Source organism: Heterodontus francisci, chromosome 18 (assembly GCF_036365525.1).
Source record: "Heterodontus francisci isolate sHetFra1 chromosome 18, sHetFra1.hap1, whole genome shotgun sequence".
Taxonomy (NCBI): domain Eukaryota; kingdom Metazoa; phylum Chordata; class Chondrichthyes; order Heterodontiformes; family Heterodontidae; genus Heterodontus; species Heterodontus francisci.
The window spans coordinates 87472948-87487367 of NC_090388.1; the positions used below are offsets into that span (position 1 = coordinate 87472948).

General features: G+C 53.4%; 1 protein-coding gene across 6 annotated transcripts in view; it reads left to right on the forward strand.

Moving 5' to 3' along the window:
• The window catches only part of LOC137379759 (protein-methionine sulfoxide oxidase mical3a-like), a 1360716-nt gene that overhangs the window by 1162202 nt on the left and 184094 nt on the right, over positions 1–14420 (forward strand). The window lies entirely within an intron of this gene.

Consider the following 14420-nt stretch of genomic DNA (forward strand, 5'->3'; position numbering starts at 1 on the left):
GAGTTTAATATACTAAAGGGATGGGGTTCAGGGTTTAATCCACTGCAGGGATGGGTTTTTTTATTCATTCATGGGAATGTGGGCATCGCTGGCTAGGCCAGCCTTTATTGCACATCCCTAATTAATAAGTCTACCGTTTTGGATACGGTTGGGGGGAACGACCTACCGGGGAAAGCCACAGCGGCCAGGTCTCTGGCACTGAGCCTGGCTCAGTGGCTCAGAAGGGAAGGAGGGAGAATAGGAGAGCGATAGTGATAGGAGATTCAATGGTTAGAGGAACAGACAGGAGATTCTGTGGTCGCGAGCGAGACTCCCGGATGGTATATTGCCTCCCGGGTGCCAGGGTCAGTGGTGTCTCGGACCGAGTCTACGGGATTCTTAAGGGGGAGGGGGAGCAGCCAGAAGTCGTGGTACACATCGATACCAATGACATAGCTAGGAAAAGTGATGAGGACCTGAAAAGCGAATATAGGGAGTTAGGTTGGAAGCTAAAAGACAGGATGAGCAGAGTAGTAATCTCAGGATTGTTACCGGTGCCACGTGCTAGTGAGGCTAGAAACAGGGAGTGAGTGCAGCTGAACACGTGGCTACAGAGCTGGTGTAGGAGGGAGGGCTTCAGATATGTGGATCATTGGGATACCTTCTGGGGAAGGTGGGAACTGTACAAGAGGGACAGGTTGCATCTGAACTGGAGGGGCACCAATATCCTGGGCGGGAGGTTTGCTAGAGCTCTTCGGGAGGGTTTAAACGAGTTTGGCAGGGGGATGGGAACCGGAGCTACGGATCAGTGGATGGGGTAGCTGTTGAACAGGCAGATACCGAGTGCAGAGAGTCTGTGAGGAAGGTTAGACAGTTGACAGGGCAAAGTTGCAGCCAGTATGATGGGTTGAAGTGTGTCTATTTTAACGCAAGAAGTGTCAGGAATAAGGGTGATGAACTTAGAGCATGGATCAGTACTTGGAGTTACGATGTTGTGGCCATTATGGAGACGTGGATATCACAGGGACAGGAATGGATGTTGGATGTTCCGGGGTTTAGATGTTTCAAAAGGAATAGGGAGGGAGTTAAAAGAGGTGGGGGAGTGGCATTGCTAATCAGGGATAGTATCACAGCTTCAGAAAGAGAGGTCGTCGAGGAGGGTTTGTCTACTGAGTCATTATGGGTGAAAATCAGAAACAGGAAAGGAGCAGTCACTTTGTTGGGAGTTTTCTGTAGACCCCCCAATAGCAACAGAGACACTGAGGAACAGATTTGGAGGCAGAGTTTGGAAAGGTGCAGAAGTAACAGGGTTGTTGTCATGGGTGACTTCAACTTCCCTAATATTGATTGGAACCTCCTTAGTGCAAATAGTTTGGATGGAGCAGTTTTTGTCAGGTGTGTCCAGGAAGGTTTCCTGACTCAATATGTAGATAGGCCGACTAGAGGGGAGGCTATGTTGGACTTGGTGCTTGGCAACGAACCAGGCCAGGTGGCAGATCTCTCGGTGGGAGAGCATTTCGGTGATAGTGATCACAACTCCCTGACCTTTACTATAGTCATGGAGAGGGACAGGAGCAGACGGGATGGGAAAATATTTAATTGGGGGAGGGGGAATTACAATGCTATTCGGCAGGAACTGGGGAGCATTAATTGGGAACAGATGTTCTCAGGGAAATGCACAACAGAAATGTGGAGGTTGTTCAGGGAGCACTTGCTGCGACTGCTGGATAGGTTTGTCCCGATGAGGCAAGGAAGGGATGGTAGCGTGAAGGAACCTTGGATGACAAGAGATGTGGAACAGCTAGACAAGAGGAAGCAGGAAGCTTACTTAAGGTTGAGGAAGCAAGGATCAGACAGGGCTCTAAAGGGTTACAAGGTAGCCAGGAAGGAACTGAAGAATGGACTTAGGAGAGCTAGAAGGGGACATGAAAAAGTCTTGGCGGATAGGATTAAGGAAAATCCCAAGGCATTCTACACTTATGTGAGGAACAAGAGGATGGCCAGAGTGAGGGTAGGGCCGATCAGGGATAGTGGAGGGAACTTGTGCCTGGAGTCGGAGGAGGTAGGGGAGGTCCTAAATGAATACTTTGCTTCAGTATTCACCAGTGAGAGGGACCTGGATGTTTGTGAGGACAGCATGGAACAGGCTGATATTAAGAGGGAGGATGTGCTGGAAATTTTGAATGATATGAGGACAGATAAGTCCCCGGGGCCAGACGGGATATACCCAAGGATATTACGGGAAGCGAGGGAAGAGATTGCCGCGCCTTTGGCGATGATCTTTGCGTCCTCACTGTCCATTGGAGTAGTACCAGATGATTGGAGGGTGGCAAATGTTATTCCCTTGTTCAAGAAAGGGAATAGGGATAACCCTGGGAATTATAGACCAGTCAGTCTTACGTCGGTAGTGGGCAAATTATTGGAGAGGATTCTGAGAGACAGGATTTATGATTATTTGGAAAAGCATGGTTTGATTAGAGACAGTCAGCATGGCTTTGTGAGGGGCAGGTCATGCCTCACAAGCCTTATTGAATTCTTTGAAGATGTGACAAAACACATTGATGAAGGAAGAGCAGTGGATGTGGTGTATATGGATTTTAGCAAGGCGTTTGATAAGGTTCCCCATGGTAGGCTCATTCAGAAAGTAAGGAGGCATGGGATACAGGGGAAGTTGGCTGTCTGGATACAAAATTGGCTGGCCCATAGAAGACAGAGGGTGGTAGTAGTTGGAAAGTATTCAGCATGGAGCTCGGTGACCAGTGGTGTTCCACAAGGATCTGTTCTGGGACCTCTGCTCTTGTGATTTTAATAAATGACTTGGATGAGGAAGTGGAAGGCTGGGTTAGCAAGTTTGCCGATGACACGAAGGTTGCTGGAGTTGTGGATAGTGTGGAAAGCTGTTGTAGGTTGCAACGGGATATTGACAGGATGCAGAGCTGGGCTGAGAAGTGGCAGATGGAGTTCAACCTGGAAAAGTGTGAAGTGATTCATTTTGGAAGGTCGAATTTGAATGCAGAATAAAGGCTTAAAGACAGGATTCTTGGTAGTGTGGAGGAACAGAGGGATCTTGGGGTCCATGTCCATAGATCGCTCAAAGTTGCCACCCAAGTTGATAGGGTTGTGAAGAAGGCGTATGGTGTGTTGGCTTTCATTAACAGGGGGATTGAGTTTTAAGAATCGCGAGATTCTGCTGCAGCTCTATAAGGCCCTGGTTCGACCACACTTGGAATATTGTGTTCAGTTCTGGTCACCTCATTATAGGAAGGACGTGAAAGCTTTAGAGAGGGTGCAGAGGAGATTTACCAGGATGCTGCCTGGACCGGAGGGCATGTCTTACGAAGAAAGATTGAGGGAGCTAGGGCTTTTCTCATTGGAGCGAAGAAGGATGAGAGGGTGGATGTTCTGGAGGGTTGAGGTAGGGTGGATGTTCTGGAGGGTTGAGGTAGGGTGGATGTTCTGGAGGGTTGAGGCACAGTGGATGTTCTGGAGGGTTGAGGTAGGGTGGATGTTCTGGAGGGTTGAGGTAAGCTGGATGTTCTGGAGGGTTGAGGTACATTGGATGTTCTGGAGGGTTGAGATAGGGTGGATGTTCTGGAGGGTTGAGGTACAGTGGATGTTCTGGAGGGTTGAGGTACAGTGGATGTTCTGGAGGGTTGAGGTAGGGTGGATGTTCTGGAGGATTGAGGTCGGGTGGATGTTCTGGAGGGTTGAGGTAGGGTGGATGTTCTGGAGGGTTGAGGTAGGGTGGATGTTCTGGAGGGTTGAGGTAAGCTGGATGTTCTGGAGGGTTGAGGTAAGCTGGATGTTCTGGAGAGTTGAGGTAAGCTGGATATTCTGGAGGGTTGAGGTAGGGTGGATGTTCTGGAGTATTGAGGTCGGGTGGATGTTCTGGAGGGTTGAGGTACGCTGGATATTCTGGAGGGTTGAGGTACGCTGGATATTCTGGAGGGTTGAGGTAAGCTGGATATTCTGGAGGATTGAGGTCGGGTGGATGTTCTGGAGGGTTGAGGTACGCTGGATGTTCTGTGATTTGCTGTGGTAGCTCTTGTCCTTGACTTGCTGTTATCCTTGGGTGGTAACCTGTCAGGTTGTAAACTGTGATGACCCTGTTATTTGTTGCTCTGTCTTGTTAATGGGATAGGAATTGCCATGTAATTGTGGTTGGGGTAAATCACAGGACCCGGGGAACAACGAAAGTTTGTTGTCAATTCCAGGGATTTTCCTGTGTTTCTGTGGATCTCCTGATGGGTTCATGGTGGAGGATGGGAAGACATTCCAACCTTATGTTTAATGCTGATGGGTGTGTTTAAATGGAAGACTCGGGTCCTGAGTGATCAATTCCACTGATCCGTCACTCAGCTCTTCCTCAGTAGCAGCAATGTGCCCGAGGGGAGGGGTTGATGTGAGGAGGGTCTGTGGTTAGCATTGGACCTTATGAATCACAGCTGTCCCTCAGTCTCTGTCTGAAGTCAGCCCTCATTAGAAGATGGGCCCAAGCTAAGATTAATGGTGAGTTCAATTGAGAGAGGGTGGGATTCTCCCCTTCAGGGTGGAGGAACAGCATGGAGGGCGGGCTGCAAACCTCAGTCTGCACCCTTACTCTGACCTGGCTTGGGTTCATTCTCAGTTGTTTCTCACCAACCAGTTCCTGGCCACTAATTCCAGATGAACGGAGGAGCAGGAGAGCTCTTGAGCATCCTGCAGCCTTGTAGTCCTCGGCCCAAGTAGCTGAGTGTGGGCCTTTGTGGAGGCTGAGGAGGCCTACACTGGGCCCTCTGCCTCCACCCCCTGACCTGTCAGCCACAGCCCCATTGCTCCAAGTTAGCAACACCTCCACGCTGTGATCCCAGGCAGCATTGATAACTGGGACAGAGAGGGAAATGAACTGCTGACCCATGCATGCCCTGCCCCTAGCAGCATGAGGATGGAGAAGGCAGGAAAAGGGCAGAGCAGTAGGGCAGGGGTAGGGAAATTGCGATCACAATATGCGTTGGCTCTCAGCTTGACTTCATTCACCTTCATGAACACACCCCATTCTGGGCAGATTGACGGAGGTGAATCCACACCAGAGGCTCTGTTTCAGCTCTCAGTTGGGGCAATTCCCGATCACATTGAGACTCCCTTTTCACAAACACCCTTCTATGTATTGACTGAACCAGCTGATCTGAATTTCCTGCACTGATTGTACTTCCTGTTTTCCTCTGTCCCACTCTGTGTGTGTGTGGGTGTGTGTGTGTTGTGTATCTATGTGTCTCTGTGTATGTGCACACGTACATTTGTGGTTGTCTGTTTCTGGATGACTATCTATGTAACTGTGTGTGTCTGTTTGTCTGTGTGTGTGTGTCTGTCGGTCTGTGTGTGTTTGTCTGTGTGTATGGTTGTGTGTCTGTGCCTCTGTGTGTGTGTGTGTGTGTGTGTGCACCCGTGTGTGTTCTGTCTGTGTACCTGTGTGTGTCTCTCTGTGTGCCTGTATATGTATGTGTGTGTGTGTGTGTTACTGTGAGTGTGTGTGCCTGTGTGTGTGTGCCTGTGTGTGTTACTGTGTGTGTGTGTGTGTGTGTCTGTGTCTCTGTGCCTGTGTGTGTGTGCATGTGTGTGTCTGTGCATCTGTGTGCATGTCTGTGTGTGCGCGTGTGTCTGTGTGTGTGCGTGTGTGTGTGTGAAGAGGGTGAGTACTGCCCCTGGGAGAAGGAGCTCCAGTTTGGGCTCTGGGTCCATCAGCTGTCTGATGAAGAGGACAACCCTTCGTTCAGAGGTATCTGCTTCGCTTCTCCCCAAGTGCCCGACTTGCCAGAGCCGATGAGATACAATCCGCTCCTTTTAATCAGGTAGCAGCTGGCTCTGGATCCTGCATTGGCCGAGAGCTCGAGCTCAACTCTGGTTAACTTTAATCAGCTGGCCAAAAAATGGCTGAAACAAACTGAAACTCCACGGAGAGTGAGATTCCCTGGAATGTGTGGAGTTATCACTTCTTCTCACAGACCCTGTTGATAGAACTGAATTAAAAGGAGTGCACTGTATTTCCTGTAAGCTGCTGAGTGTGTAGTGGAGCATGCAGGGAAGGAGGTTACTGCAAAGCACAATCACCCAAAACAACACACAAACCTGGGCCTCAATGTACACATCAATTCAAGGGTCCAGATGGTCACTTCCATAACTATTTACCCAGAGCATGAGCCACCAGGCCAATGGTCCAAGACACTGTCCATCACAAAGCACTGGCCAATCATAGAGCACTGACCGGCACAGAGCATTGACCAATCACAGAGCACTAACCGACACAGAGCACGAACCATCACAGAGCACTGACCAATCACAGAGCACTGACCTATCATAGAGCACTGACCTATCATAGAGCACTGACCATCACAGAGCATTGACCAATCACAGAGCAATGACCATCACAGAGCATTGACCAATCACAGAGCACTGACCATTCACAGAGCACTGACCATCACAGAGCACTGACCAATCACAGAGCACTGACCATTCATAGAGCACTGACCAATCACAGAGCACTGACCAATCACACAGTATTGACCAATCACAGAGCACTGACCGTCACAGAGCACTGACCGACACAGAGCACTGACCGACACAGAGCACTGACCACTCACAGAGCACTGACCAATCACAGAGCATTGACCATCACAGAGCACAGACCAGCACAGAGCACTGACCGGCACAGAGCACTGACCAATCACAGAGCACTGACCATCACAGCGCACTGACCATCACAGCGCATTGACCAATCACGGAGCATTGACCATCACAGAGCACTGACCGGCACAGAGCAGTGACCATCACAGAGCACTAACCAATCACAGAGCACTGACCAATCACAGAGCATTGACCAATCACAGAGCATTGACCAATCACAGAGCACTGACCTATCTCAGAGCACTGACCTATCACAGAGCACTGACCTATCACAGAGCACTGACCATCACGGAGCACTGACCAATCATTGAGCACTAACCAGCACAGAGCACTGACCAATCATAGAGCACTGAGCATCACAGAGCACTGACCATCACAGAGCATTGACCAATCACAGAGCACTGACCAATCAAAGAGCACTGACCAATCAAAGAGCACTGACCATCAAAGAGCACTGACCAATCACAGAGCACTAACCGGCACAGACCACTGACCATCGCAGAGCACTCACCAATCACAGAGCATTGACCAATCACGGAGCACAGACCTATCACAGAGCACTGACCAATCATTGAGCACTAACCAGCACAGAGCACTGACCAATCATAGAGCACTGACCATCACCGAGCACTGACCATCACAGAGCACTGACCTATCACAGAGCACTGACCATCAAAGAGCACTGACCAATCATTGAGCACTAACCATCACAGAGCACTGACCAATCATAGAGCACTGACCATCACAGAGCACTGACCAATCATAGAGCACTGAGCATCACAGAGCACTGAGCATCATAGAGCACTGACCTATCACAGAGCACTGACCATCAAAGTGCACTGACCAATCATTGAGCACTAACCAGCACAGAGCACTGACCAATCATAGAGCACTGAGCATCACAGAGCACTGACAAATCACAGAGCACTAACCGTCACAGAGCACTAACCGTCACAGACCACTGACCAGTCACAGAGCACTAACCGTCACAGAGCACTGACCGGGCACAGGGCACTGACCATCACAGAGCACAGACCGGCACAGAGCACTGACCAATCACAGAGCACTAACTGTCACAGAGCACTGACCGGCACAGAGCACTGACCGGCACAGAGCACTGACCATCACTGAGCACTAACCAATCACAGAGCACTGACCATCGCAGAGCACTGACCAATTACGGAGCATTGACCAATCACAGAGCACTGACCTATCACAGAGCACTGACCATCACAGAGCACTGACCTATCACAGAGCACTGACCATCAAAGTGCACTGACCAATCACAGAGCACTGACCAATCATCGAGCACTGAGCATCACAGAGCATTGACCAATCACAGAGCACTGACCAATCACAGAGCACTAACCGTCACAGAGCATTGACCAATCACGGAGCACAGACCTATCACAGTGCACTGACCAATCACAGAGCACTGACCATCACAGAGCACTGACCATCACAGAGCATTGACCAATCACAGAGCATTGACCGTCACAGAGCACTAACCGTCACAGAGCACTGACCAATCACAGAGCACTGACGGGCACAGAGCACTGACCATCGCAGAGCACTGACCAGTCACAGAGCACTGACCAATCACAGAGCACTGACGGGCACAGAGCACTGACCATCACAGAGCACTGACCGGCATAGAGCACTGACCATCACAGTGCACTGACCAATCACAGAGCACTGACCATCAGAGAGCAATGACCATCACAGAGCACTGACCATCACAGAGCACTGACCGGCATAGAGCACTGACCATCACAGTGCACTGACCATCACAGTGCACTGACCAATCACAGAGCACTGACCAATCACAGAGCACTGTCCAATCACAGAGCACTCACGACCATCACAAAGCACTGACCATCACAGAGCACTGACCATCACAGAGCACTGACCAATCACAGAGCACTAACCAATCACAGAGCACTGACCATCAGAGAGCACTGACCATCACAGAGCACTGACCGGCATAGAGCACTGACCATCACAGAGCACTGACCATCACAGAGCACTGACCGGCATAGAGCACTGACCATCACAGTGCACTGACCAATCACAGAGCACTGTCCATCACAGAGCACTGACCATCACAGTGCATTGACCAATCACAGAGCACTGACGACCATCACAAAGCACTGACCTTCACAGTGCACTGACCAATCACAGAGCACTGTCCAATCACAGAGCACTGACCAATCACAGAGCATTGACCAATCACAGAGCACTGACCATTCACAGAGCACTGGCCATCACAGATCTCTGACCAATCAGAGCACTGACCATCACAAAGGACTGACCAATCATAGAGCACTGACCATTCACAGAGCACTGGCCATCACAGATCTCTGACCAATCAGAGCACTGACCATCACAAAGGACTGACCAATCATAGAGCACTGACCGGCACAGAGCATTGACCATCACAGAGCACTGACCATCATATAGCATTGACTAATCATAGAGCACTGACCGGCACAGAGCATTGACCGTCACAGAGAATTGACCATCACAGAGCACTGACCATCACATAGCATTGACCAATCATAGAGCACTGACCGGCACGGATCATTGACCGTCACAGAGCATTGACCATCACAGAGCACTGACCGGCACAGAGCACTGACCATCACAGAACACTGACCATCACATAGCATTGACCAATCATAGAGCACTGACCATCACATAGCATTGACCAATCATAGAGCACTGACCATCACAGAGCATTGACTAATCATAGAGCACTGACCGGCACAGAGAATTGACCAGAACTGAGCACTAACCATCACATAGCATTGACCAATCAAAGAGCACTGACCATCACAGAGCATTGACCAATCACAGAACATTGACCAATCACAGAGCACTGGCCATCACAGAGCATTGACCAATCACAGAGCACTGACCATCACAGAGCATTGGCCAATCACAGAGCATTGACCAATCACAGAGCACTGGCCATCACAGAGCACTGACCATCACAGAGCATTGACCAATCATAGAGCAGTGACCAATAACAGCACTGACCATCACAGAGCACTGACCAATCAGACAAATTTCTGTCTGGTACATTAAGTGGACCAGGCCCTGATCCTGGCTCGCTTTAGCACATGATGCATCTTGGGTATTGCTTGCTTTTTGGGTCACGCTGGCACCTCCTCTGCTGCCCTCATTAACCCTTTACCTGGTGGGGAGTTTGGCTGGAATATTTGGCAAGAAAAGGCATCACTCTTGAGTGCTGGATGTTTGAGTGGGCTGTACTGTGGCTCCAGCACTTCACATGTCCGGCTGTAGGGTGTCTGTCCTGGAATGTTGAGGGAGCTGTGTTCTCCCACACTGCAGGGCATATGCATGGCGTGTGGAATATAATCTAACCCTTGTGCAACTAACCTTTTGCTCTTATTGGTACCAAACATCACATACAGTACATGGCATTGGCAGTCTTCAACCAGCCCTCAGCAGCAGCGCACTACTCTCAGTTTGTGTATCAGTGTGAGGTGTTGGCCTGGGCTTGGACCAAGGTGCTCACAATGGGTTTGAATGTCACAGAGCAGGGGAGCAGGGATCACTGCACAGACATCAGGAGCAAGAATCTGGCTGAATATCCATGCACTAAACTAGCAGGCAAAAGGTAATCCTGCCATTGTGTAATCGGCAGAGTGTGGAGCTGAAATCGAAGAGATCCTGCTCTCCAGGCTCAGCTCCCTGTTCAGCTCCACACCTCCCACTGCTCCCTGTTCAGCCCCACACCTCCCACTGCTCCCTGTTCAGCCCCACACCTCCCACTGCTCCCTGTTCAACCCCACAGCTCCCTGTTCAGCCCCACACCTCCCACTGCTCCCTGTTCAGCCCCACTGCTCCCTATTCAGCTCCACACCTCCCACTGCTCCCTGTTCAGCCCCACACCTCCCACTGCTCCCTGTTCAGCCCCACAGCTCCCTGTTCAGCTCCACACCTCCCACTGCTCCCTGTTCAGCCCCACTGCTCCCTATTCAGCTCCACACCTCCCACTGCTCACTGTTCAGCCCCACACCTCCCACTGCTCCCTGTTCAGCCCCACACCTCCCACTGCTCCCTGTTCAGCCCCACAGCTCCCTGTTCAGCCCCACACCTCCCACTGCTCCCTGTTCAGCCCCACACCTCCCACTGCTCCCTGTTCAGCCCCACAGCTCCCTGTTCAGCCACACACCTCCCACTGCTCCCTGTTCAGCCCCACACCTCCCACTGCTCCCTGTTCAGCCCCACAGCTCCCTGTTCAGCTCCACACCTCCCACTGCTCCCTGTTCAGCCCCACAGCTCCCTGTTCAGCCCCACACCTCCCACTGCTCCCTGTTCAGCCCCACACCTCCCACTGCTCCCTGTTCAGCCCCACAGCTCCCACAGCTCCCTGTTCAGCCCTACAGCTCCCACTGCTCCCTGTTAGGCCCCACAGCTCCCACTGCTCCCTGTTCAGCCCCACAGCTCCCACTGCTCCCTGTTCAGCTCCACAGCTCCCTGTTTAGCTCCAGAACTCCCACTGCTCCCTGTTCAGCCCCACAGCTCCCACTGCTCCCTGTTCAGCTCCACACCTCCCACTGCTCCCTGTTCAGCTCCACAGCTCCCTGTTCAGCCCCAGAACTCCCACTGCTCCCTGTTCAGCTCCACAGCACCCTGTTCAGCTCCAGAACTCCCACTGCTCCCTGTTCAGCTCCACAGCTCCCTGTTCAGCTCCAGAACTCCCACTGCTCCCTGTTCAGATCCACAGCTCCCACCGCTCCCTGTTCAGCTCCAGAACTCCCACTGCTCCCTGTTCAGCCCCACACCTCCCACTGCTCCCTGTTCAGCCCCACACCTCCCACTGCTCCCTGTTCAGCTCCACAGCTCCCTGTTCAGCCCCAGAACTCCCACTGCTCCCTGTTCAGCTCCACAGCTCCCTGTTCAGCTCCAGAACTCCCACTGCTCCCTGTTCAGCTCCACAGCTCCCTGTTCAGCTCCAGAACTCCCACTGCTCCCTGTTCAGCTCCACAGCTCCCACCGCTCCCTGTTCAGCTCCAGAACTCCCACTGCTCCCTGTTCAGCCCCACACCTCCCACTGCTCCCTGTTCAGCCCCACACCTCCCACTGCTCCCTGTTCATCCCCACATCTCCCTGTTCAGCCCCACTTCTCCCACTGCTCCCTGTTCAGCAACACACCTCCCACTGCTCCCTGTTCAGCCCCACACCTCCCACTGCTCCCTGTTCATCCCCACATCTCCCTGTTCAGCCCCACTTCTCCCACTGCTCCCTGTTCAGCAACACACCTCCCACTGCTCCCTGTTCATCCCCACATCTCCCTGTTCAGCCCCACTTCTCCCACTGCTCCCTGTTCAGCAACACACCTCCCACTGCTCCCTGTTCAGCTCCACAGCTCCCTGTTCAGCTCCAGAACTCCCACTGCTCCCTGTTCAGCTCCACAGCTCCCACCGCTCCCTGTTCAGCTCCAGAACTCCCACTGCTCCCTGTTCAGCCCCACACCTCCCACTGCTCCCTGTTCAGCCCCACACCTCCCACTGCTCCCTGTTCATCCCCACATCTCCCTGTTCAGCCCCACTTCTCCCACTGCTCCCTGTTCAGCTCCACACCTCCCACTGCTCCCTGTTCATCCCCACAGCTCCCACTGCTCCCTGTTCAGCCCCACAGCTCCCTGTTCAGCTCCACACCTCCCACTGCTCCCTGTTCAGCCCCACAGCTCCCACTGCTCCCTGTTCAGCCCCACAGCTCCCACTGCTCCCTGTTCAGCCCCACAGCTCCCACTGCTCCCTGTTCAGCTCCACAGCTCCCACTGCTCCCTGTTCAGCTCCACAGCTCCCTGTTCAGCTCCAGAACTCCCACTGCTCCCTGTTCAGCCCCACAGCTCCCACTGCTCCCTGTTCAGCTCCACAGCTCCCACTGCTCCCTGTTCAGCTCCACAGCTCCCTGTTCAGCTCCAGAACTCCCACCGCTCCCTGTTCAGCTCCAGAACTCCCACTGCTCCCTGTTCAGCCCCACACCTCCCACTGCTCCCTGTTCAGCCCCACACCTCCCACTGCTCCCTGTTCAGCCCCACACCTCCCTGTTCAGCCCCACTGCTCCCACTGCTCCCTGTTCAGCAACACACCTCCCACTGCTCCCTGTTCAGCTCCACACCTCCCACTGCTCCCTGTTCATCCCCACACCTCCCACTGCTCCCTGTTCAGCCCCACAGCTCCCTGTTCAGCTCCACACCTCCCACTGCTCCCTGTTCAGCCCCACAGCTCCCACAGCTCCCTGTTCAGCTCCACAGCTCCCACAGCTCCCTGTTCAGCTCCACACCTCCCACTGCTCCCTGTTCAGCCCCACAGCTCCCACTGCTCCCTGTTCAGCCCCACAGCTCCCACTGCTCCCTCTTAGGCCCCACAGCTCCCACTGCTCACAGTTCAGCCCCACAGCTCCCACTGCTCCCTGTTCAGCAACACACCTCCCACTGCTCCCTGTTCAGCTCCACACCTCCCACTGCTCCCTGTTCATCCCCACAGCTCCCACAGCTCCCTGTTCAGCTCCACACCTCCCACTGCTCCCTGTTCAGCCCCACAGCTCCCACAGCTCCCTGTTCAGCTCCACACCTCCCACTGCTCCCTGTTCAGCCCCACAGCTCCCACTGCTCCCTGTTCAGCCCCACAGCTCCCACTGCTCCCTCTTAGGCCCCACAGCTCCCACTGCTCACAGTTCAGCCCCACAGCTCCCACTGCTCCCTATTCAGCTCCACAGCTCCCACTGCTCCCTGTTCAGCTCCACAGCTCCCACTGCTCCCTGTTCAGCTCCAGAACTCCCACTCCTCCCTGTTCAACCCCACAGCTCTCACTGCTCCCTGTTCAGCTCCACAGCTCCCTGTTTAGCTCCAGAACTCCCACGGCTCCCTGTTCAGCCCCACAGCTCCCACTGCTCCCTGTTCAGCTCTACACCTCCCACTGCTCCCTGTTCAGCTCCACACCTCCCACTGCTCCCTGTTCAGCTCCACAGCTCCCACCGCTCCCTGTTCAGCTCCAGAACTCCCACTGCTCCCTGTTCAGCACCACAGCTCCCACTGCTCCCTGTTCAGCTCCACAGCTCCCTGTTCAGCTCCAGAACTCCCACTGCTCCCAGTTCAGCTCCACAGCTCGCTGTTCAGCTCCAGATCTCCCACTGCTCCCTGTTCAGCTCCACAGCTCCCACTGCTCCATGTTCAGCTCCACAGCTCCCTGTTCAGCTCCAGAACTCCCACTGCTCCCTGTTCAGCTCCAGAACTCCCACTGCTCCCTGTTCAGCCCCACAGTTCCCACTGCTCCCTGTTCAGCTCCAGAACCCCACTGCTCCCTGTTCAGCTCCACAGCTCCCACTGCTCCCTGTTCAGCCCCACAGCTCCCACTGCTCCCTGTTCAGCTCCAGAACTCCCACTGCTCCCTGTTCAGCTCCACAGCTCCCTGTTCAGCTCCAGAACTCCCACTGCTCCCTGTTCAGCCCCACAGCTCCCACTGCTCCCTGTTCAGCTCCAGAACTCCCACTGCTCCCTGTTCAGCTCCACATCTCCCACTGCTCCCTGTTCAGCCCCACTGCTCCCACTGCTCCCTGTTTAGCTCCAGAACTCCCACTGCTCCCTGTTCAGCCCCACAGCTCCCACTGCTCCCTGTTCAGCTCCACACCTCCCACTGCTCCCTGTTCATCCCCACAGCTCCCACTGCTCCCTGTTCAGCCCCACAGCTCCCTGTTCATCCCCACAGCTCCCACTGCTCCCTGTTCAGCCCCACAGCTCCCAC